Source organism: Hetaerina americana, unplaced genomic scaffold (assembly GCF_022747635.1).
Source record: "Hetaerina americana unplaced genomic scaffold, ioHetAmer1.1.p SCAF_3, whole genome shotgun sequence".
Taxonomy (NCBI): Eukaryota; Metazoa; Arthropoda; class Insecta; order Odonata; family Calopterygidae; genus Hetaerina; species Hetaerina americana.
In genome coordinates this window covers 87,699,466-87,726,019 of record NW_027286874.1, presented here as the reverse complement: position 1 = coordinate 87,726,019, position 26,554 = coordinate 87,699,466, and the positions used below count along the sequence as shown (strand labels likewise).

Below are 26,554 nucleotides of genomic sequence, written 5' to 3'. Positions count from 1 at the left end.
ATACTGGACATGCAAAGGAGGTCGCGGCGAGAGCCGTTTTCAAACCAAATTATGGTGCGGTATTCTATACTTTTAAACTTCTCCATCATTGCTGAGATTGCTATGTTGAAAAACACTAAGACCACCTTAACATTAAATAAAAATAAAACGGTACACACTGGTAGATTTAAATAAACACAAACAAAACAGAATAAATGAGGCGAAGACGGAGAGCGGACTTACCACAACACTTCCTACTTACTCGTAATTCCTTATATGGTACAAGAGGTTTTTCACCTTTCCGGGCATTTAGTATTATTGATTCCTGTTTATTAAGGCATAATACGTCCGCAATGAAATGAAAGACGATTTAAGCGATAAAAACTCCCAAGTACCTTTGTAATGCAAACAATTAATACCAATCCCATAAGAAAAGTGAATCACTAAACCTTTCTTTCATGAGAAAATTAGAGATCTGCCTTCCTGTCTAAAACAATCGTGATGCGGATGTCTTAACAACAGTTTTTGGCACTGACGAGTCAGAATTCGTGAGCGGAACACATAAACGGATCGGAATTACGTGTTCCGAGAAGCTCGGAACTAGACTTGCGAAGTCACGTCTTGTACAGGTATCCCAGGATAAAAAAAATTAATGAATACCGTTTGTGGATGAATCGGTAAAAAAATCGTTTGGAAATACCTCAAATTTTATTTAGAAACAAGGAAAAAAATTCTAGCCATCCGGACAAGTAAGCATAACCCCAACTCCTATTGACCGATGATCGAAGCACTTTTCCACTTGATATCAAGTGGAAAAGTGCTTCGATCAGTTATTCATTATGTTCGACTTCAACCACATCACGCCTGAAGCTACTCAATTTGTCCTATTGGCAGACTTATTAGATGCACAAAGTTGCTAATCTTTTGATTCTAAAGTATCTTTGTGAATGAGAACTCTGATTCAAAGGATCTAAACGCCCGGTTTTATATTAACATTACACGTTTACATAAAAGCAGTTTTCACTTCGGCTTTCTTTATGCTTTATAGTTACTTCGGAAATTACTTAAGAGTAAAAAAACAGTACAAGCATTAACGGACATTGGGGAAGCTCAAGGAACAGCATTTATTAAAAAATTATTTCGGATGGAATATTTTTTATTTGTATCATGAGAGAGTTTCGTTTAATTTTACAATTAAACAATCGAAAGAATAATTTAAAAAACTTATGAAATAAGATTATTTATAATTGTCACACTATCTTAAATAAACAAGCTTTACGTTTTTAGAATTAAAAAAACTGTATGAATTGTAAGATGATTTTGTAGAAACAGCTGACCACCCAAGGAGAACAAGTACTCTAGCTACATAACGTAAGTGATTTTAATGTAACTGTACGTTGGCCTGACTCGATAATTGATATAAGATATTTTCGGTCGAATTCACTACCGATATTGTTTTTTTAAACTATTTACTTTTCCACTCAACTGTGTGTCATGTTAAATTCTTCTTGATGATCGTCCGGCCGTCCTTCCACCATTTCACCTCACCTATCGACCCCCTCGACGCTGTCGTTCCTCGATCCCATTTCCCATCGAAGCGGGAAGGGAGAGAGAGAGAGCCATAGCCCTTGAGACGGCACTTCCCGCAGTCACGACCCGATGCGCCCGGGGAGGAGGATTTGCCGGTGGTGGTTGAGTTTCCCGAGCGCCCCGCGCGCTGCACACAAAATAAAGAGCCTACTCTCGCCCGCAACCCCCCCCCCCCCCCCGACACCGAAAAAACCCTTCCACCCGAGTTCGATCCGTGGAATTTTACCACGGAGAACGGGGTTTGTTCCCGCGTTGCGTGGCGGGCGTCCTCGCTAGCCGGAAGCACTTCGGGAGCCTCCCGAGTGAAACGGCGAGGGACTGGCGAAATGGGGAGGAGGAAAATTATGGCGAGAGAGGTGGAGCGCGGGCAGAGGTAGAGGGACGAAGAGGTTGGCTTCCGGGGAGGGTGGGGAGAAGAAGAGACCGCAGGAAAAAAATGAGAACAGCCAAAGCTATTCCCTTTCGCCTTGTGGCTTCTTCTTCCCTCCCTTCCCCACCGCCGACACGTGACTGCAGCCTTCCCATCTTCTCCCCCACGCACCCTCGGACGGCGCGCGCTCCGCCCTCGCCTTGAGCCAAATGCGAGGCTTTCAACGCCCCGCCCGCCACCACCTCCACGGACAACGCCAAGGATGAGCAGGGTATCGAACAGGTCTGTTTAAGGATTCAGACATTTAAACACTTTCCTGTCACATCGTGTTCTCCCGACTGTTCGTGTGGCACATGACCTCATTGACTGAGGCAGGCTGGGAATGACCTCCAAATAATTGGCTCGATTGCCCCATTCTTTCCTTGAATATAACGAACACTAACCCTTCCTTTTTTTTAAAAACTCTTGATGACATGCACAAGAAGGGATAAGCGACTCTAAAAAAATGTGCACCGATGCAGTAATGAATAGTAATTCAAATGGGTTGCGGGAAATGCAGCGACGGTAACCATTAACGGAGTCATCTACTGATGTGCATTACGATGCAAATATTTCAAAGTGCAATTTTCATTCGCCTTTACCGAGATCCCGGTCAGGGCGAATGATTTTTTTTTTACTTTGACACTGTTGCAATACACTGCATACTAATTTTTGAAACACAATTATGAAAGTAACGTATGCTCTTGGGAATGAATAGTGAAGAGCGTTGATGCAGACTCGGGTTTTCCATCCGCTCCTATTTTGACTTGTTACTCTCCACAATTCCACATTTTTGCATGCACATTCGCATTGAAATTCAATCTACGCCGTCCCTGATTATTCCAAGGTGGTTAATTAAAACAATAACGCTATAATCTTGCTCAATATTGAGCGAATAGACCCTTGGGAAACAAATGCGTTTTATACCAATCTAATGATGCAATCAAATAATTTTGAAAATTTGTAAACCCCTATTTTCAGTAATTACCCACATCGAGTTTAGACCGAGCCCTTTCTCTTATTTTTTTTGTAGTTCATTTAACTTTTCCGTTTCCCTCAATTGGCGTTCATCCTTTAAAGCACTCCATTAAGCATTTCCCAGAGAAAATTAACTCATTATTCTGTTATATTCTATTCTCTGCCAATCAAACATCACACTTAACCTCAAGTATCCACGAAATTCAAAATATTCGAGCGAAACCCTTGGGAGACACTGGGATTTCTTCAAAACAGATTTTTTTTCAACGGCACCACGAACAAGGTGTTTCTCATTTCAAGATGTTTCCGAGAGAGAGAGTTTACGAAAATTTTAGTCTAATCCTTCTGTTTTGGGCAAAAAACAATTGTTTTGGAACTGATGATAAGAAGAGACGTTTCAGGCGTGATATGGTGGAATATCATGATTAATTAAAAATTGGCGATTTCCCACAAAATAAAATTTATTAATGCGACCGGCTTCAATGCAATTACATCATCGTCAGGTATACCTTACGATGATGTAGTTACTTGATAAATAAATTTTATTTTGTGGAAAATTGCCAATTTTTATTTAATATTATTTAATGCTTGGGATTTTTAATAAATTACTTATCAAAATTATTAGAAGGAAATAACAGCTGACAAAACAAGTCGGGAGGTAAACTTAAAAACTACGCTAAAAAATACATGTCCGTCTCCACAAAACCGTACACATCACTGCAAAGGCGCGTTTTAGGGGGTGTACGGACACCACCAACAACGGGAAGGAAGAAGAGGAAGTCTGTCAAGGGGAGATCTATATTAATTAGTGCTTCCCTCTCGACGTGTTATGGTCGCGAATTGGAGCATGGGGAACGCTATTCTATGGCAATGAGACGATAACATGAACAGAAAAAATTAAGAAGCAGTAGAAATGTGGTGTGTCGCAGGTGAATGATGTAAATGAATGGTGATCATCAAAACATAAAATCTGACGAAGAGCATAGAAAAAAAATCAACTTGTTCATAAAGCTGAAAAGAAGAAAAAACTTATTTATTGTGCAAAATGGAAGGTACAGCAACCCTCTGCGACCAGAACGGAAGAAATGGAAAGGAAGAGGTCCTCGTGAATTCCATGAATTGAAGCATACATTTAATGGGAGATGTGAAAGTAATAAGTTAATAAAATGTTCAGAAGTTCGCCGAGAGAAGAAGGAGGTGAAGGATACTATGAGAACAATCAAATAAAAAACTAATTGTCGGTTTCGAATGCTTGCAGTAGCAATAACTGAGAAATATATTTTCAAATGTCCTTTAAAAACTGTTTGCAATATATTAAAAATCAAATCACGACCTGGAGTTGGTTTTCTACGTTAAGGTTCGGTACAAAACCTTGGGTATATTATATTCACGAAGGTCGTTACAAATTACCCTAAGAATACAATTATACTTCCCTGAATTTTCCATCAGCCATTTTATATTTCGCCATGATTTTTCCCATTCGTGGCCTATTAAAAGGTGGCGAAGTTATTTCATGTGCAAAACGAAAACCCCTTACCTTGATACCACTCCTCTTTTTTTGCTAAAATATAAGTGTCGTTACAAAAGCAAGACAATCACTATAAAGGCTTGCCTTAGAGTCTCTAAGGCATACAAATGATAATAGTATGTGCCTACATTCAATTTAAAATTGTCTGCTAATCGTCTGCATTTATATGCATGAATGCATATCAAGGATGGAAATTTCAAAACTTATAAAGTATTCATTTTTTACCTTATCTTTTCCAACTTCAATAAAACCCAAGATATAGATCTTCAAAGTTTTAACAGACATCCTGCCCCCCCCCCTCGCTGGTCCATTTGTCAGCCTAGTATCTGGAATCGCAATCGGCAATCGTAGAACTATGCTCAATGTAAGGTATTATCCCTTTAGTTGACCGTAGGTTGAAATATAGGCTAAATTCATTGCGTAATTGTGAGGAAAGTTACTTATCTGGGGATGTTCAAAACATATTACAGGCCCCGACTTACTACGTTAGATCAGATCAGGCAGAAAATCAGGGAGTTAGATGGTAGAGCGAATAGATTTAAAATATCGTTTTCTCATCGAATCATTATAAATCAAATTAGACATGACAGCAGGCGCAAAGGAGATAATTAGGATTGGCAGTGCATATATTTTTTAAATATCTTACATGCTTTTTATTTAACAGACCCGCGTCTGAATATTGAGTTCTATTACTGAATATTTTTGCATGCAAGTACCTTCTTTCGTGCGATTAACTTGGTTTCAGAACTTGATCAAACTAAAATTTGTGTAGAGGTGTCATGATTGGGATTGTGCATCCATGGCTGGTGATCTAACACCCCCACAAGCCCTTGCGGCGGCTTGTGGGGTAATATTTAGACGTAGATCCCTGGAGCAGTTTCCCTTACAAAATAACTTCAAAAACCAGTATAAGGGCGACGAATTTATCCGGAACCCCAAGTGAGCGACCAATGGTATCATTGCAAGAAGGGTAAATATCGGACGACTATGTGGGTCGCCAGCCATGTCAGCCCCTACATTAAGACTCGTAAATAATCCAAAAAAGATATAGAAGACCTAGGCAGCTGAAAGAATATGGTCGTCCTTGCTCCCACGAATTATCTGAAATCCCTAATACATATCTGAAATTATTTACTCCCAATCCTCTCTTTATCGCATGCAAAGATATTACCATCACGAGGACTTAGCGGAAGCCACTGTCCGGAATCAAAAGGACAACGGCGCATTTTGGCTTTTGATTAAATATGGAATGATATCTTCACCGCGAACACGCCATTTGAAGCCGGAAAAGGAAATGCACACGAGACTATCACAACACGATAACGCAATGAGGACATATTTCATTTATTGAAATAACAAGCATATGAAACGTGAAATATTAATGTACACACTGAATCACGCATGTGTGCAACACTATTCAAGTCAATATTATCTTACTACGCTTGCATATGCTCATAATCCGCACGGTAAATCGTTGTGCCCTTCACCCACCCTTCCCTCCGGCCATGCCACCGCCGCCGTTGAAAAGGTTTCCCTACGCTGCCATCAAAGCACATTGAGAAGAGAAGCAAACAGCCGACGAAAGCTTACCACGAGTGAAGAACGCGGAGAGGATGGCTTGGAGAAATGCTAAGCCAAGTTGAAAAAGTTAAATGAGGATGGTAAAAAAAAAACTTTAGGCATGTCGGTGCCATTCGAACGTTGCAAAGCGTAAAAATTTCGGAATGGGAAGTGTTTTCTCTCCGCGTTGGACATACACACTTACCTAAGCCGTCGTCCACCTCGTCACTTTCTTATGAGCGAGATAAACGCGACGAAAAGCAACCAAGGAGCGGCGTGAAAGTGGAAAAAAAACGAATCGAGAGCATTACGCCACATCTTCCCGAGTTTCCTTCCGCCCGAAGGACGTGCTAGGGAAAAACGAGAAAGAAGGGCGAACTATTTTAGGTCGTCTCGAATATGTTTATTCCTTGACCCACGTCGATTTGAAAGGTCAAAAGAGAGTATAATTTTCCTCGCGCAAGAGAACGTATCAACGGCAAAAGGAAGCCCCGGGGAAATGCCCTGACACATCCGCAGGGCAGGGAAGGGACTTCTTCGCGAGGTGACAAGCAAAATACTGGTGCACCTACTCACAAATATTCGCGGAGGCCTTAAGCGAACGGTTCCTGCGGCGATGACCTTTGCGTATTTTCTCTACTTTACTCATATTTATCATCTGTTCTCGCCCGTGGAGATGACGGGGGGAGGAAAAGGGAATGGAGGAGGAGCAGGGAATCGTAGAAATGGGAGCGGAAGAAAATATAACACCTCGTTTCACGTCCCGCCCTTCCGGTCATTGTGAGAAACTGCACCTAAAGCATAATTCACGCTGCGTTTACGAGAATTTTAGATTCAGTCGTACCGAAATAAGCCATAACAATAGATGAGACGAACGTCAAAGATGAGTGCGTCGGTCATTCGCATATCTCCCTTTTGAGTATCAATAATTAACGCTCGTAAATAAGCCATTACTCTTGTTTTCAAGAGCTCCTCATTGTCTTCCAGCCAACCTCCTTACTTTGTTCCCAGTTGTTCGCACGGTTATCTCCCCGACCACTCTATCGCGTGTGATTCGTCCTTGACCTTCGCCGGAAGCTCGCCCCTTCCATCGTTCCCTTAGAGACGGTCGTCTAGAAACCGCTGCCCTCAAACTTGTGGCAGTGGTTGATACAACAAACGAACATACTCAGACAACTTTTGTCGTCGTCGAGGGATTGCACAGTAAAAATGAATTAGTCGCGGAGTGAAGAAAACATGGGATATACTACCTTGATCAAAAATTTCCCGGAATTTATTCAGAAAATTAAAAATACAAGTTTATTCATCTAAATCTATATTGTCCCCTTCAAAGTAATCCCCATCGACTGCAACACACTTATGCCAGCGCTTGATCCAATCCTCGAAACATTTTTTATATTCGGTTTTCGGTATGTCCATCAGTGCTTCCTGCGATTTTTCCATTACTTCCTCTCGGCTGCTAAAACGCGTTCCCCGTAATGGTTTTTTAACTCGATTGAACAGAAAGAAGTCACAGGGAGCCAAATCAGGTGAATTCGGTGGCTGTTGGATGGTATTTGTTGCATTTTTCGTCAAAAAATTACGAATAATGATAGCACTGTGCGACGGTGCGTTATCATGGTGCAAAATCCACGAGTTTTCTGCCCACATTTCTGGTCTCTTTCGGCGAATTGCTTCACGCAAACGTCTCATAACGCCCAAATAATACTCTTTGTTTACTGTCTGGCCTTCTGGCAAAAATTCATGATGCACTACACCGTTGTAATCCATGAAAACCGTCAGCATTGCCTTCTTTTTTGACTGAAAACGACGTGGTTTTTTTGATCTCGGCTCATTTGGTGAACGCCATTCACTTGCCTGATGTCTGGATTGCGTGTCGTACTCATAAACCCACGTCTCGTCTCCAGTAATGATCCTTTTGATGAATGTGGGATCGGATTCAGCCTCGCAAATCATGTCTTTTGCGACGTCAACACGGTCTCTTTTTTGCATGAAATTGAGGTCTTTTGGCTCTGCTACACGACGGAAACCCAAATCATTAACCACAATGTCTTGGGCGGATCCATAGGCAATGTTCAAGTCCTCCGCTATTTCTCTGATGGTTAATTTGCGGTTATTGACCAACATTTCTTTTACTTTATCAATTTTTTCACCGACTTGTGTCGATGTCGATGGTCTGCCACTGCGTTCATCATCTTCGATTGACTCACGACCACTTCTGAACCGCTCGTGCCACTGGTAAACGACCGTTTTTTTTAGAGAATCGTTGCCGAAACACTTTTCCAACATTTCCAACGTCCGTGCGCCACTAAATCCGTTTTTTACGCAAAATTTAATACAAGTTCGTTGTTGCAAATTTAAATCCATTTCTGAAATTGTAAAAAATCGCCAACACACACAGAGATAGATGTACTCTTGGCTACGTAACTTTTGCAAATGTCTAGTTATGACACTAAGATTTAAAGGGAATATCAACAACAGATGTACCAATTTAACAAAAAAAAACAGAACTCAAATCGGAACGATGGGAGCGCCACACGGTGGTTATTCCGGGAACTTTTTGATCAAGGTAGTATATCTCTTTGAAATGATAAAATGTTCACCAAGGCAAATAAAAATCCTCTATCATCAATGGGAATTCACCCGCGGAGTGATGTCAATGGTACCTTTTTATTTTCGGAGTTATTTCCAAGTTTATTCACTCCAAGCATGATATTTTAGCCATTAGTCTTTCCGGCCCTCTTGGTCAAACACTGAGGGAATTTCGGAATAGCACGACAGTAAGGCTAATTGAAACTCCTAGGGAACACATATCATGATGTAAATACATTTAAACGAGAGTATCAGCCCCGCCGAAGATAGGAATCTACATAATCTATTCTATATCACAAAAGCTCTCTTCCTATGACCGTAAAAATACTGTTTTGGTCTTATCCCTAGATATTTATTCCTATATTTAAGGCTGAGATTTTTAACAACAGTTACTGCCGTTTCCCTCATGCAATCCACTGCTACAGAAATCCAAGGTAGACAGACACGTTGGATTTCTGGACACGGCACGACTTTCTTACTCAGATTGAATACGTACTTTCGACGATTTTCGCATGTGTCACCGTCGATCACTTCAGACATAACCTTTGTTTCAAATGAAAGCAATCACATTCACAGGCAGGCCTTCGTCGTGATTCAACGCGTGGTAGGTAGAAAAGACCGCGTAGGAAGATTTAAATCGTTCCCCCATGGCATTGTCATCGAGTTTCTTGTTCTTGAATTATTAGTCGAGATAAAAACTGTCTAACGCCACCTACCTACATTAGCACCCACCTTGACGAGAGCAATGGCCCACGTTTGCAGGCCCGTACGCAAAAATCGTCATTTTTAAAATTCCATTGTGGAGTTAAGAGTGAAACATTCATCCGATCCTTACCGGTTTTTATACACTTCGTTAAGAGATGTGATGTACTAAGGAGAATTAAACTCCGGGTATTAAAATCTAATTAATTCACTATCTATACTGCAGAATTAAAATTTTTCACCGAGAGTCGGAAATTCTCCTCGCGTTACGTTGAAACATTTCTCTCGAAGGTGAAATGTACGACCATGCTTTCATTAATACATTCAAGATTTTCATTACACTGTGAATTCTCAAAAAAACTCGAAAAATGGAAACCCTTCAATTAACACGTTTTAGGTATGTGACGTAACGTAACGTTGACCACCCCGATTTGTCCGAGGCTGGATACCCAATTGCAACTCAAACTCTCTCACCCCTCTCTTTCATTTCTCGAGAGGAAGCCAAACAAACAAGCCTTAAGTTTGCCCAGTCCTCCTCTCCGAAATACAAGCAAAATCCACGTAAAAATCTTAAAACGGCAGCGTGGCACACGGATCGTTTGTGAGGTATGATACGATCATGTTAGCACCGTAAATCATTTCAGAACACTGGTGTAGGGAAAATTAAAAATTTTACAGCTACGGAATTTCACTTCTTTTATTTGTTTCTAAAGTCGGGTTTCCACGAGTTATATCATTTTCAGAGCATAAACTGACGATGGCATGAAGATGACATGGCATGTTGAAACCTGAATGATAAACAATTAAGCACAAATCAATCCATTTCTTTAATATCTGTGTAGATTCATGGATGGTGATCTTACACCCCCCGCCACACTCCTCAGGGGCGGATTGCGAGGTATTATGCAAACGTGCATTTCCAATCCTTGCTGAACTTGGACATGAATTCATGCAAACATGCTCCGTTATTTATTGATTTACACGTCGTAAATATGATTTTGACGCTCTAAACGCTTTTCTTTAAGCGTCTGGCGCACAATTGGGTTACACATGCGTGCCACGTAAGCTGCAGAATACTGCATATTTTTCGGCAGACGTTTCACGATTTGCTGAGTATAATTCGTTCACTCCTCAATCCCTTCAACTTTGTGAATTCCGAAAGTAAAGAGAACAAATTCCGAGATTGGGTGAGTCAGTTCCTGTTTCACTCAGTTCCAAGAGCCTTTTCTAAAAAAGTCATCTCTTCTCCTGGAATCGAACGCCAACTTAAAAACATCAGTCCAAGCATATCGCCAAGCCCCGATCAAAATCCCTGCCCGCGTGTACGGAAAAACGGCATCAGAAATGGCTCCTTATTTGGAAATAATATTGAAAAAATCCTTTAACTATCGCACTGTTCTCACGGAATGGACAGCGGCCAATATCATGCCCATATTAAAAAGGCGATAGAGAAGATGCTAGTAATAACCGACCCATCTCCTCTATATCCATCTCGTGCTGATACGTGGTAAAGTTCACATATTCCCAGTAAACTTCTTCTCTTTTCTGACGATGCAGTGTTATACAGGGGCACATTAAGTCGGGAGGATAGGGAATCATTATCTAACGACCTGTATGCCACCCAATAGGGGGGCGAGACATGGAAAGTAAAATTAAATTGGAAGAAATGTGTTTCGATGAATTTTCACACAGGAAACCAATACATAAAACGTAGATAATTTCGGTGTTACGACAACTAAAGGCATGCCCTATGAATAAACACATGCGCGAAATATACCGAATAGCAAATAAAAAGTTAGGATTCATGAAAAGGATACTTGGGAAATGTAATGAGAGGGATAAAGAACGTTGTTTTTTCCGTTAGTTTAGGACTCACCTAGAGTATGCTGCGAGTGCATTTTTTCTCGACTTAATTGAGCGAGGTTGGGACTAATAGTCCCTTCTTCCACCTAACCCTACATTACAGACATTATATTGAAGACAATCACATACAACCAAGCCCTAGATGGAGGGAAATCCACCTAGGCGGGAATCGAACCCGCGACCTTTGGGTTGGTAGGCGAGACGTTACCCCGCCGCCACCGAGGCCGGCCGGCGAGTGCATGGGATCCTCACGAGGCGGGCTTAGTTTTGGAACTAGATCGAGTACAATATAGAGCAGCTTAGCTTTGTGAAAAGTTGCTATGAACAACGTAGGAATGTCACGACACCATTGGAAGAATTAAGATCTGAGCCGCTTTTTTGACCGTAGAATGAAATACATATAAAAATTCTTAAGTAAATTTGAGGCAGATCAGTTATCCGAGGATGTTAAAGACGTGTATTACAGACCACGTCTTACAATGGTTGATCAGATGATGTACATTACATCAGGGAGCTCGATTGTAGAACAAAGTTTTGCAAAATGTCATATTTTCTTCGCATCAAAATATAGATCAATTTAGGCATGATCCCAGGCGCGAAGAGGAAGATTATTATTGATAATGTACACATATGTATTTTGTCGTATTCAAGCATGCATCTAAGTAGACCCATTTTTATAACATTTTTCCCGCATGATTTGAATATTGTCCTGTAACAGAATATTTTTGCATGCAAGTAGCTTCTTTCGTGGTGACTATCTTTGTTCGAGTGCATCATCGAACGAATATCTGTCTGCGGATGAAATGATTGTGCATGTATGGCTCGGGACCTAACAACCCGCCACGCGCTCTTGCGGCGGTTTGTGGATATCATGCAGATATACATGCTAGCGCAAAAGTTTTGGACAAGCAGCGATGGGAATGTGCGCACACTAACCAGATGGAAGAATGCTCCAACTATTCTATCATAGTAAATTTTCCGGATTGTGGTGAGACCAAAGAAATCCTTTCTGCCGCATATTCTGTGAGCATTTCCTTCCCCGACAAAAGGATCTGATATTACCTCAAAAAATAATGATTCCTACGCCGCGATAGTTATGGAATATTAACATTCATAAATTATCGTACAATTTGATAGCATGCTGACCAATCCGTTGGAGATAATGGAAATGGTTGGAAATACCACCAACTTACTTTTTAAACAGAGAGCTAAACCAAATTTGAATTTAATTATTATCCTTATTATCATTTTTAATCAAATACCGACATTCGAATTTTACATTCTGGGTTCGCCAGATTCGTGTTTGATTGGCAGACGTGCGTTACGCATATTTCTGATCGCAAACACTAATTGCCGTGATAAAGAAAACGTTTTCGTCATTACCTCTACCTGTGGGATTTATCACTGGCTTTTGTGCCCATTTCTGAGCTATGCACCATATCGTCATTCGAGTGTAACAAGCTAGGGAAGAGTAAGCGGAATGACGGTGCTTGCTAAATAAGACATTTCAGAACCAATTCAATTCTACGTTTCGAGGGTGCAAGCGTCCCACTTTGTCCTATTTTGCATCTACGGCCATTAGATATTTTAGTACCCTGCAATCCACCGCTAGGGTGTGTGGCAGGGGGTGGATGTACACCAGACTAATTTTGACCCGAATATGTTTACCCCTACCGTGGTCGGACAATGTTATTCAGAGCCCTTATCGCTCGTGGAAAAAATTAATCTTATAACCTCTCTGTTCTACAATAAATCTCTCTAATTTTATTGACATGACCTCCCCTACCGTAGTACGATGATTTCAAAAGCGATTTCGATAGTAAACACTAGCAATTCTTACAGCTCGGCGCTGAAACCTCGAATTATGTTGACTATCCCTGGGCAATGCATAGTAACCATGACAAGTTTCTGACAAAATTCACGATGTCCTGTAGCTAAAATTCTATCCTGCAATTCAATGCGGCGTGTAATAGATTACACAAAGCTGGTCTAAGACACTCACACCAATTCACAAGATCCTAATAAATTCGGAGCGAAGGGCCATCGGTGAACATTGTCACCCAGGGATTCTGAATTAGGACTCCACGTTTATCATGCTGCCGAATTCTTCCCCTTCAATATTTATAGTTTAATGCGACTGAAGGCCGACGACACTTCCTGTGTTTGCTAACTTTTTGGCTGAGCCACTTCATATGGCAATAGGCCAAGCTTATTTGAAATTACTTATAGTTACCACAACGAGACGACGATAGCCGAAGTAATTCAAGCAAAGAGCGACCCGTTTGAGCTCCTTGGCGGTGAATATTGTCGCAATTATTTTGATCAGAACTGCATTATCAACACATTCCGATAGATTAAAAGAAATAGTATAGGGCCATGAAAATGGCAGATGGTAGTACGCGCGGAATACGACCGCCTGAAGGATCACAGGAACAAGGATAAGCAGCCCTAAGGAAGCAAACCTCGTGGGACGTCGAGAGCAAGGAGAAAAAAGCGTGGAAGTTGGTTGAATTTAGCGACACGGAGAGCAGAAAACGAGACCGGAGCGAATTGGACCCGCTCCTCTATGTACGAAACGTTTATGAATCGATTACACGCGGGAGAGTTTTAAAAAAAAAAGAGACATCGCGAAGATATATTCACCCGTTATGAATATCCCACGAGGACTGTTGGTATATGTTTAGGGTCGGTAGGAAAAACATCAGCCATGCATGCCTAATAAGGCGGGCAAACGATCTTTTCAAAGGCCACGCCCGAAAACGCTGGGAGATACGATCCCCCACCCCCACTCCTCCCCCCAGCCCCCAAACCCCCCAAAACTTATCGAGCGCCGGCATGGCATTTGAGTAACCGTCTCCCACTGAAGAGGTATTCGCTATGCCTGATATAAACATACACGGTAGTTCACAACGAACGCAATCAAACGGAGCCATTTAACCAAGTGCACTTCCCTCAATAACTTCATACTCACGCCCACCTTCCACGCTCTCATTCCACCTAGTTACACCTGAAACCATTCCGTTTGATAATTACCAACTTGCACCGAAGGCCGCTTCCCAGGATAAACGAAAGACATCATTACCTCCTCTATACACTGGCATCTTCCAGATGCACCTCAAGTCTCTCCATTGAATTCAGAGATTGAATGCCCTGTACGCACTACTTACCGCAATGTTTTATTCCAACCACGCGAGTATTTTTTAAGATTCCCTCAAAGATCCACGGAAAGACACTTCCGGTCCCGCGGTTACGAGTGCCGTCCTCTCCGCAATATTGCGCCAGCCTTTCTTACGTTCTGAGTTACGGTTCACAAACGGGAAAGTCGCCCGAGAATATTTTGAGACAGTCTCTCCGACGCAAGTGTACGTATCTTTTTCACTACCTCCTCCGATATAATACATATATCCCTTGGCCGTCGTATAAAAAAGTCGGGTCTCTCAAATGTTCTCTCGTAGAGGGGAGATGGGGGGGGGGGGAGATGGGGGAGAGAGAGAGAGGACCGCGAGGATCGTAGGGGATCGCTAGTCCGAACGCTTTTTTTATGTTTGCCCGATGCGAAAAGGGGACCGAATAATCGAAAGAGCGCCAGACCCACGTAGAATATGAAAACTTCCTCTGACTTGGAGTGCTCTCCTGTTATGCCGACTCTATCCTCAAAGATCAATTATCGGTACTCGCACGCAGCTACAGAGCACATTGACGATTGTAAAGATTAATCGGAACCTGCTAAATCGATTAATAATCTTTTATGGCTAAGCCCTTTACGTCACCCATGCAGTTATGTTGTTTTATTGCAATTTCTATCATGAAGAATTATTTTCTTGACCCTCTACCTTTGATAACCTAACTATCAGACCGTTTAAGCATATTTTCCAATAATTATAATCAACTATAAAGAATTAATGCATTGAATGGTCAAACATTAATAAGAGAAATTATCAGGGAGGAGATTTAGGCAAACGTTCGATGTTTTTTCAAATAATTTCGCACGAATTTTTCGGGACATCTCTTAATGATACTGAAATTAGATTTTAATCGGATCTATCACGAACGATCAGAAACATCGATCAAAAATGCGTCAATTCTTGGTATTAATTTCCCTCCCTTCAGCCCGGGGGATGATTGGGGAGGATTCACGCGGACCAAATCTGGGAATGCGACGTTTGAGAAAAACGCACATTCAAAACGTTCTTCTCAAAGAAATGACGAGGAATTTTTTTCACAAAAGCGTAAATTGGCTTTCGAAAAAGAGAAAAATATTGACAGCAGACTCAACCGCTTATCGATTTTCCTTCCCCCCATAAAACGTACAAACTGAACATCTGTTTACTAGTGCTTCGCGATCGTCTGTGATAAAATAGCAGCAAAATACCAGAAAGCGCAATTAAAAAAAAACAAGATCTTTCGGAGGAACAAAAGGCATTCGTCAACGTGAGATATCCCCGGTATTTTGTGACAAAAACTGCAATTACTGTGCACGTGTTTTCGATAAATACCTTTATCATCCGCAAATGATATTTGAACTCGGTAATCCGAGAACTAAGGCGTAAGGCATGTAATCACTAATTTTATGTTTGAATTAACTTACGTCCTATGATTACCTATGTGTGTTGTGATTTAAGTTAAGTTTAACTTTTTGTAGGATATTTATTATAGTCATTAATAGGATTCCTCTGCCTCTCGTGGACTCGTTGGCCACCACGTCCAATCCTTGTGTTCCATCAATTTCTCATAAATAATGGAATCGGAGCCACCACTTTCGCGTGACTCCACGGACGAGGGGGAGGGGGAGGAGTAGGAGAGGGGAGGAGGATTTGGGAAGGAAGAGGGGGATTGCGGGAGGGAGTCATTCGATACAAGGACGACTTCGGGAGAGCCACTCTAACTGGCTTCCGCTCACACATCTCCCCTTTCGGCATCCCGCTTCTGCGGGTCTTCCTTGTCGCCGGTGGAGAAGGGAAATTGGAGATGGGCGATCCAAGATAAAGAATCGATTCGAATAATATTGCATGCAACGATTCACCCGCAAAATCCCGCTCCTTTCATAGATTGCCAATCAGAAACCCAATGATACGCGGAGGAATCGTCCAATCGTTCCCCGCCGATCTATTTTTTATCGAATCGAAAACCAAATGGCAACAGCACTGACGGAGGATCGCTTTTTCACGTTCGCCACTAAGAGATTGCGTTGAACAAACTCTATTAACAGGTCAAACTATCTTCGATGCCTAAATGAAGCATTGGTTTATAGAGCCCTTCACGCCGTTCTTATTCGTGGTCGGCAAAATTAAAAACAGCCTAATTTTATGTTTTACCAGGAAACTTAACTCCCTTCTACGAAGAGAAGGGAGTTACGTTTCTACTAATTTCTCCCCTAATATTCCATCCATGGACAATTCTGGACCGCTAACATTCATTAGTTTTTATATACGCGCCCTCCTATCCCCGAGACTTGCAATATAGCTCGTCTTCAGGGTATCTTCAGCTACATTTAACCATGGCTTCCTCTGTTTACCCCTTCTTCTCACACCACTTACGATCATCTCCTTTAATAATTAACACACCATTCCATCCTCCATCCAAGGTTACCAAACTCAAGGTCGATTTTTCCAGATGAGGATTCAGAGCTAAGCTTTAAGGCGCGCAAAATTCCCACATTAAAAGGATATGAAGGAGGAGCCAGTTCCTGCCCCAGTTCCGCCATTGGATTTCTCTCAGAGCCCTAGTCATTAGAGAATCGCACCACTTTGGATTATAGATTGTGTTGTTCAGAGGGATCATGTGGATTCGAAATCGGAACACTGCCAGCAATCGGGGGGGGGGGGGCAGCCAGCCCGACAATGGCACATAGGCCCGCAGGTCAGAATGGAGCCATTCATAGAGCAAATTGCGATGCTCGAACCCTTTTGAATCCTGGTGAATTAATCGGTCTTCTATAACAGCTAACAATGCATACGTATAGGACTAAAAAAAATAGCCACCGTGGGAAGGGCCCTGACTAGCCCTGATCTAGTCCTGACTAGCCAACGGCGGTCAATAGCAAGATGCTGCTTCCACTAAGGAATAGTGCCACTTGAGGATAGCCCGGGAAGCGGTCAATGCAATAAAAACGAAGTGTACTAACACCTATTGAACCTAGCTCCTCGATATCTCAATACGCTCTCGAATCAAATGTTTGTTTACAATGCTTTGCGTTTTTCATTCGAAAGATTTAAGTCGATTATACTGAGTGAACACGAAGGCGACTACTCCATCCAAGTACTGATTTCAGTCGGGGTCGTCCATGAATTTGAGTAGTAATAAAGGGTATGGAGAACTTAAATTTGACACACATACGAGCCAACTCCTGCTTCTGATTGCCGTTGAGCGTTCCGCTTAGTCGCACTGACATCGGAATAGACATGTATGAAAGTTGAGACTGGAGAAAACGATCCAAGAGACCGATTCGGTGAGCGAAAAATTGAAATATTATTTTTATAGACGAAGTTAATAATTTGAGTCTAAATTGGAAACAGGAGCGTCGGAAGGAAAAGGATTTACGCAATACCCAATCACATCTCTTCCTGACCCCGCAAGCACCCTTACTGCAAGCTTTCTAGTGATTACCTTCCGTGGGACAAACCGGGGTGAAATTGAATCCCGAAAAAACTTAGCAGAAGACTATATACGCACATGAGAAAAAAACCGATCGAATGGTTTACGCGTCTTGTCCAAAGAGTGAGAGGGAAGGTGGAACGGGAGCCCGGAAAAATTCCCAGAATTTCTCCCGGCGGATCTTGACTGTCATAACAAAAACCTGGGAAAGCCTTGAAGATCAAATTTTCCCGTCGAGGAAAAAGCAAATCGCGGGACTCGGTAAACGTTTTGAGAAAGGCTTGAGAATGATAGAGAACACATTACGACGTCAACGCCAGGGAGACGACTCGACTCGAGAAAACCGCGTCGCCAAAACCAAACAGCAAAACGAGTGAACGCGCTAATATTCGCATGCGTTCCTCCCTTCAATTGGTCGCGGCTCAACAACGCCCGCGGGAAAGGAATATTCGAAATCATCACTATTTTATGAGTGCCTTCACTTATTTGGAAGGGTATGTGAAGCTTCGGTTAGATGATTACGATTCATTAAACATTATCATCACGAATTATCAATCGGGGGGTTAAGTACAACGGTGTCAGGCCAAAAGAGATTGGAATTCGTTTTTGATAAAATGAAATAAAAACGGTGTTCCGAAATTTTCCACTCCAAGAGTCAATTCAGCACGCTCTTCTACCCTTTGGATTCATGATCAAGAAAATTTCTGTTAGTCTGAACTAGATGATGACGCTACGATGCCGAAACGCGCAGTAAATAAATCTTTGCATGTGAAAAATTAGATAAGACTATTTTTTTACTAATTTTATATTCTGAGGTATTTGATCGGTGATTTGTAGCAGCTCCCCAACTATCTCAGTCCCTGCCAATCTCTTTATTCTCCAGATGACTCCTTGCACTAATATCTTCCATCCCCTGCCTCCCGTAGTTCATACTTGGCCCATCTCAGTCATTCTTCCCCTCTACTTTTATTGTTCTTTGTTCTTCTGCTCCTAACGTCCACGCCTCACAACCATAGAAAAGTAGACTACACATGCTCGTAAAAGGTTTTAATGAATCGCTTCTTTACGTCTACGATCGTACTTATTGTTTTTCGTGGTTGTTTTTTCCAGATAGAAACAGTAAAAATTATATAAAATAGACCAAAAATACTCAAAGAGTCATTATCATCACTCATATGATTAATAGGAAAATCCGTGCTCACTTCTCAAAATTTTATTGGTTAACTTCTTCATGCCCATGCAATACTGTCGATATTTATTCAAAACATGATTTCAGATTCAGATACGTTCCTGTAATTAGGAATACGGCTTTTCTTCAATCAAGCAATTTGAAAATACGTACATGCTAAACAGAAATTTCGGTAAATACCTTCCCTCGTGAAAGACTATATTCTAACATGTACACTTCCCTCGAATGTGAGAAGAATCAATTTCATATATCGGTGAAATGGACAGAGAAGAAAACAAACGAGGAAGTACTTGGTATGGTGGGCGAAGAGAGGGGTTTGTTGGGAGCAATCCTATGGAGGCAGAAAAAGTGGATGAAGGGGGTATTGACCGGCAGCGGGATGTTGAAGACTGTAATTGAGGGGAGAATGTTGGGCAAACGAGGAAAGGGAAGGAACAGGATAGGGATGTTGGACGGGATGAAGGGAGGAAGAAAGTACTCAGAGATGAAGAGGGACCTGATATAGAGTAGGATGATGGATTTTTTTTTGTTTTGTTAGGAATAATAAAATGTTTGTTTGGTAGTTGTGTCCATCCAAAAACCTACCTTAACCGGTAGATTACCTTAAAAAAAATTACCGAAGGGCGCTCATGGTACACTTATCGCCAGCCACTTTAAAGCTGGGAGAGAACAGCAAATGCAACGTCACAATGCCCAAAACAAACATAATTGCCTAGTCAAATCTCTCGATTCTTGGTAATTTTTGAGCATATACACACACACCAAGTACACGCTGACGTGGCACGCACATTAACTCACTCTCGACAACGCTGCAGCATAGCAAATTTTGATTTTTTTCAAATATGAATGTCTTCACGATCAAGATCGGGTGATGAATCACATCAGCACGAGTTCGACCAATACCGCGACGCCCTCATGATAAGAACACGCTATCAGATGTAGAATTCTCCACTCACCCCGTCGGATATGCCAGTAATGATTTAAAGTGATTCGATAACCATCTTTTGAGAATCAAGCGAGATTCCATTCTTTCAAAACAGGCAATTATGACCGAATTGGTCGCAGGTTAGATGTCACGGAAGTTGCCACTCCACTACTGCTTTAACGAAAGGTTAGATTCGATCACATTTTGAACACGACGATACCATCTGAATGGGTTCCACTAGAGGAATCCAAAAATACGTGGTATCCTGGAAGCCCCCGACAGTGTATACGGTTTCCAGCAGAGATGCGCTATTCGAAATATATCCACTAATGGTTGTTATGAACTTATAATACTGTAAGTTACATATCCCCAGTTACCGCAGCAACAAACAGCTTTGAATGTCCCGCAGTACGTATACTGCGGTATAATTTCGATCACTCGAACTGATGTGGACAGACTTTGATAATAAAAAAATCGGATGATGCGTAAGGGTTGTGATATCGGTTACATCACTTTTGCAATCGGAAGGTCTTAATTCCTTCAGAGAGAGGAAAACGAAGACTGGGGGGCTTCGGGAGATTTTCACTCTACGGCTTCCAACTGCATTCCTAGACGTTCTGTTTCCTACGCATTCCTCAGTGCCCCAAAAACCATACCCTCCAGGAGTCGGCCATCCGAGACAAATAATTACACCGCTCTCTAATTTCAGCCTGAAATTGAGGAGAGGACTCCGAAAAAAGAAACTTCCGCCCCAGGAAATCGCGTCACGATAAGCGGATCCGGATCTACGCGAGAGGTTTGCGGCCGATTGGTGCCTCTTCCAGAAGCCATCGGATGGTGACTTCTCCTTCGAGACCTTCCGACCCCTTGAAGGATTTCTCTGTCTTCCGCCTCTCCTTCCTCCCTCCAACAGCCATTAACATTAATTAGGGACCAAGGTTTTCGGCAACGCCTTCCTCATTCCCCAAATCTTCTTCGTTCAACCAACACCCACTGAGCTTAGCGCTGCCGCGGGAAGAGGGGGATAGTCTGCCAAAGGGCCCATTGTTGGCAGAGTTCCGTGCCCAAAAGCATGTCTATCGCTCCAAGCAGCACTTTATTTTCTGGACTTCTATCTAATATTTTTTTCCAACCTTATCGGGGAGAGGATCAGCGGAGATAAAGGCCCAAGTGCATCAGGCCACAGATTTTTACCGCAGAAGTCAGAGAAAAGATACGAGGGGCTGGAGGCGTGTGGGTGGGAAAGAGGGGATTTCGTCCGGCTAAACAGGCGCACGACGGGAATGAAAATCACTTTACTTTGATAGAACTGACGCATCGTCCTGAAGTATCTCCACTCTTTCTGGTCGCACCGTGTCGAGGAAACAGACAACCCGGTATCTCTCATTCCCATCGAAGAGGAGCGTCTGGCGGTTAAGCCAACAGATAGAAAGAGAGGAGGTCAGGCGGCTGCTTCAAGTTTATCGCTTTTCTATCGGCTACATTCTTCCTCTGACGTAACGCCTTGATTGAAAATAAAATAACGGGGGGGGGGGCACAAAACGGGCAACAAGAAGTTATCTAGGCCTGGGCGTCGAGTGCCTAGATAAGCGCGACATCGGACAGCAGGAGAGAGAAATGAGGTGGTGCTATCATAGAGTTAGTCACCTGGATTGATTTATTTGCGTCCTCAGTGTGCCGAACGAGATATGTGTATTCCGGGCGGGCGCCACCCGAGATCATTTCTTTGACAAAGCCGTGCATCTCCCGCAACTGGTAAGCATGGTTTGAATAAGTAGTTCATTTTTTCGGCCAAAACAAATAAGCGGGAGACATTTTCTTTCCGCAAACTGCGGGAGAGCCACCAAAAATTGGTTCTGCGACGAAAACTGAAAAAGGTATCAAGTAATTTACTTTTCGACGACTTTTTTGAGATTTAATTATAGATAACGTTTGTTACCTTGACATAACCCAGTTACGAGATAGATTCCCTAGCCTCGCAGATTGGGCGGTAGGGAATGGCACTAAGAACGGTTTCCCATTCGTGACATCGACGAGGTTCAGTGCACGAGGCAGAGCTGCCTATTAATTAGAAGAGTTTGGAATAAAATAAACGGTCAAACTAATGCTTTCGGCCTCGGGCAGGGGATAAGCATATAAAACAAGAATCCATACAATTTATTCGTGAGCCCAAAGACCCTCAGGGAAGACCCAGGACATATTTTAAGTGATAACCCTGAGAGACTCACGTGGGCAATTCATACTTAGAGAAACTGACCCTTTAAACATGTGATAAATTTAAGTAAATTTCAACTTACACATTCTGAATTTTAATCATTTAGGAAAGGAACAATTAGTAAAAACGGATAGAGGGGATTAATGAAAACTCAAATATGGGACCTAGTTTTGGATCGATCAGAAGCTTGGGTGGTTGAGGTAGGAGGACACTTGCATCATAGGCCTTCAGGATGTGGATCCGGAGAAGAAAGTAATAAATAAGACGGACGGAAACGGATAGGAAATCAAACGAAGACGTGCTGGGCATAAGAGGAGCAGGGAAAATTGTCGAGAGAAGCTTGAAGAAGACGGGAAACGTGAGAGATAGTGTGAAGGCAATGGAATACCGAAGACTTAGATAGAAGGGAGAACGTTGGGTAAGCGAAGTAGAGGGAGGAATTGAAAAGAGATTTTTGGCAAGGGGTAAAGTTCTAGAAAAGTGTAGTTAAAACATTTACGAGAAGTGAACCCCCACGAAAGTCAAATTGCTACCAGTGCAATGAATTACCGCTGGGATAAAATTAAATTTGGAAAAGTATATCTGGGGTGTGGGGGGTCGTGGTAGTCCATGGGTAGAGCGTTGGACTACTGACCTGAGAGCCCGGGTTCGATTCCCGGGCAAGTACCTCTGGGGATCTCTCGGCTCGACCATACCATGTGATTTTTCGGGTACCAGATCTTCCTGGGGAATCATAACCGGCACAGGGAAAGGAACTGGCCCCCTACCCTGATGGGTGAATTTCACACGCCGTCGTGCTTAGTACTGGGTGAACTCTACCATCACCTACCACACCGACCTTCGGGTTGATTACTGTATGAATACCAGGGATATTAGAAGATGAACTGCAATCAATTATGCTTTCAGTAGTGTGGGTCCGAATATTACCGTCATCATCTGATGAGGATACTCTAGCTATTCAATTCGTCCTTTGCTGTAAGCTAATTTTTTTGGAAAAATACATATGATTTTATGCCACTCAATCAACCTACTTGGTTTGCATAAAAAGAATCGGGAAAAGTTTGGAAAAATAGATTTAATTCAGATATTGCTATAATGTCTCATTATTTTTCAAAGTACATCCCTTGAGCGTCGACACACTCATGCCAGCGGCTTTTCCACGACCAAAAGGCTCCCTGTTAGGCGGATTCCGGAAGGCCCTTAAGGGTGCACGTGGCGTGCAAGCCTCTTTGACAGCACTTAAAGGTCCCATGGTGATGTCCTTTGAGGAAGGATTTCACTTTTGGGAATAGGAAATAGTCTGCTGGTGTCACGTCTGGACTGTTCGAAAAGTCGGGGTCTTCTTCAAAGCGTTGCAGATCACTCGACTCAGACACAGAAAGCAGACACTCGACTCTGCTTTCGGTTGTCCTTCAAGACCTTCGGGACGAGTTTAGCGCAGATCTTTCTGATCGCCAAATTTTCAGCGAAAATGATGTGCACCGTCATCTCATCAATGTTGCTAGAATCTGCAATCATGCGCACACTTAAACAACGGTCTGAATTCAACACTTCACGCACACGCCAGAAAAAATTGTGACCGCTCCTTTTTACTCAAATCATGCATGATCAGCTAAGCGAATTATATCAATTTCCCGTACCCGAAATGGCCAGCATATGACCACTAATATAAATTTATAGAATTAAATGCAGCAAAATATAGATTCATGGGCTCCTTTTTCTCACGAAGAGTACGCAAAAAGAGCAATTTCGAAGTCCCACTGATGCCTAACGAAGCACTTCAAAACAGGGGCATCATTTCAGCTTTTACGTACGGGAAAGAAGGGGCTTGCATATGTTTTAGGGAAGATGTCATACGAAATTTGTGTATTCATTCCTTGTTCCCTCGAAAGCTAACTATAAACTATTTCCCATACATTTCCGGTTTCCAAGCATACAGTTTACCACTTCTCACCAGTATTTACTCGCACTCTGTCACCGTTAAATGACATTTTTTGCAATATTTTTTGTTTAAAAAAAATCTTAAACAAGTGGGTCTGGAGGAGAAGCAACTGCCTTACCCTGCCCCCCTTAAATGACGCATTTAGGGAGGTCAGGGTAGGGGCAGTGTTTCTGAGCGTCAAAACTATTTTCCGTCCCCTCTATCCTTCCAACCGCGCCTACACACCCTGGAACTCGCCTTTAGGAGCATTTCTGGGCGGACGTTAAGTAGATGCTCAGTTAACGCCCCACCAATGAAAGGAAGGTCACAGCACGCGAACATCTGTCTTCCCCGTTGTGCCCCGTCCCTTCCGTGCCAACGAAATTCCTGCGCGGCAAGTGGCGTGCCATTCGCGTGCCGCCGCTCTCACGCCCCTGACCCAGCGCGGAACGCCATTGTCGTCGGTCGCTGGCGGGGGAGCGGCCACGGCATGGATGTCTATCTCGCAGTCAAAGAGGACAAAAGGGATACGTCTCCACACGCACGAAGCTCATTTTAAGTTCACGGCTAACTAAGAAGAGGAATTGCCAAAACGAGGAAAAATACCTGGAAGTCACACTAACATCAATCTCGACAAGGGCACAGCGCGTTACGAATATCTACGGGGCTGCATTATTGCAGAAACTTGGCTTCATGAAACGAATGTTGGGAATGTATTCATACAGAAACAATAGAGATGTGTCATAAAGAAGAGTCGGTCAGATCCCATCTTGAAAACCTGTCAAAAATTTAGAACCCTGCACAGATGGTTCTCATTTTGGTATTTCGTAAGGATACACCACCCATTTCGCTAAGAATGGATATGAATGAACACATAACGGTGCATTACAATAACTGGACAGCCTGGTATGGGAGAAACTGGAAGCATGAAGATTATTACATGGACAACTTAAAAAAAAATAGTTCATTAAGTTTCATTCGAGGTTAACGCCTGCCAATATGGATTAATTTATCAACGCAATGTATTGATAAGTGAGACTCGCACAGTGGTCAAGGGAAATTGACTGTAGAAGAGGAAAACGCAAGGAATGCGTTTCTCCTTCCACATTTAGAGACACGAACAGAAGGAAACATCCGGTACGAAATTTCGAACTTCCCGAAAACAAAATTGTAAAGAATAACAATAATCACCAGTTAATCTAATCACTCTGATGTCCTAACACCCACTGCCACACGTCCCTAATTCTGCAAGACACCACACCACGACCCTGCGTGACGGCTTGCCGGGTAAGATGTAGACACAGAAGAAAAGGATGGGAGAAGGGGGGAAAGGGAGTTAGTTCCGAGGAGAAAGGGAAGAAACTTACAGGTTGACCAAGATTCCAGGATCAGTCCGTCATCAGAGCCTGCGAAAAAAAGAAAGGTAGTAATTAGAAAAAAACATAAAAATTTAAATTTATACTTAATCAAATATCGACTCCATACCAAAAATAAAAATAAATGTATGAGTGAGCCGCAGAATTTCTTGAACTGACTCTGTCCTACCGAGTTTAAGGCTACTTGCGCAGGATAATTTCATTCTAAATGCAGGCACGCAATATCAAAATTAAGTTTTGTTTAGTAGTCAGTCACCATGCGTCAAGTATTTAAAATAATGGACATGATGAGTCACTATAGGTACATACACTTAGCAATCTTACAGAAGTGTAAAATACTTCTCCACCCCAATCGAGACGAGCTGCTTGTCCAAACGTAACACGTCGGGTAAACTCATAATTCTACCTCTTAAAATTAACCTCCAAGTGGAACCACACCCGACTTCGATATCATCTAAGCAAATGCAAGCGCAAGATAAACTAGAATTGGATATGGAAATCTCCCCCCTTAGCCTACGTAAATAGTACACCACTCATAGGGGGGGGGGTGGGAGAAAAGGCACGGAGGGAATGGGGGCGGGAAATGGGAACCGCAAAATTCACCAATCATTTTCCTCAAAACCTCACGGAAACAGCTTAAGAATCTGTGACTCCATGGCTCGCACATCTTAATATCCACACGGTTTCGCATTCGCTTTGGGATTTTCAATACCGAAGCAAAAATAGGAATACTCATCATGGTATGTGGACCGGAAGTATATGGGTGTGGTCAAAGGCGCACGAACAGGATGGAGGGCCATTTGTTTCGCAATGTTATGACATCTTGCTACATCATAAAACACTTTTAATGCCCCCCTAGCATATACACTATGGAGGGCTCGGAACACACGTCGAATAACCTTATTCTTATATTCTGGGCATCACACCAAAAGTATCTATAAAGCAAGTTTCATATTTTGAAAGTTTCAATAACTTCAGTTTCCACGACATATTACCATACTTCATCCTTAAAGAGAGTATCTTTGACATGGGCTCTAATTCAAAAATCACTTCGTATAAAAAAATTATTTGAAATTTGAAGGGATTTCCCATTGTTTAAAAAAAACTCGTGAAACAATACTGGTTTAAGACCA

General features: G+C 42.3%; 1 protein-coding gene across 3 annotated transcripts in view; it reads right to left on the bottom strand.

Moving 5' to 3' along the window:
* The window catches only part of LOC139690790 (serine/threonine-protein kinase DCLK1-like), a 238,121-nt gene that overhangs the window by 80,579 nt on the left and 130,988 nt on the right, over window positions 1-26,554 (bottom strand). For all 3 annotated transcript variants that reach the window (XM_071588354.1, XM_071588353.1, XM_071588355.1), the window contains one exon: window positions 25,413-25,451. The gene's annotated coding sequence lies outside the window, so the exon portion shown is untranslated. The remainder of the gene's footprint in view (window positions 1-25,412; window positions 25,452-26,554) is intronic.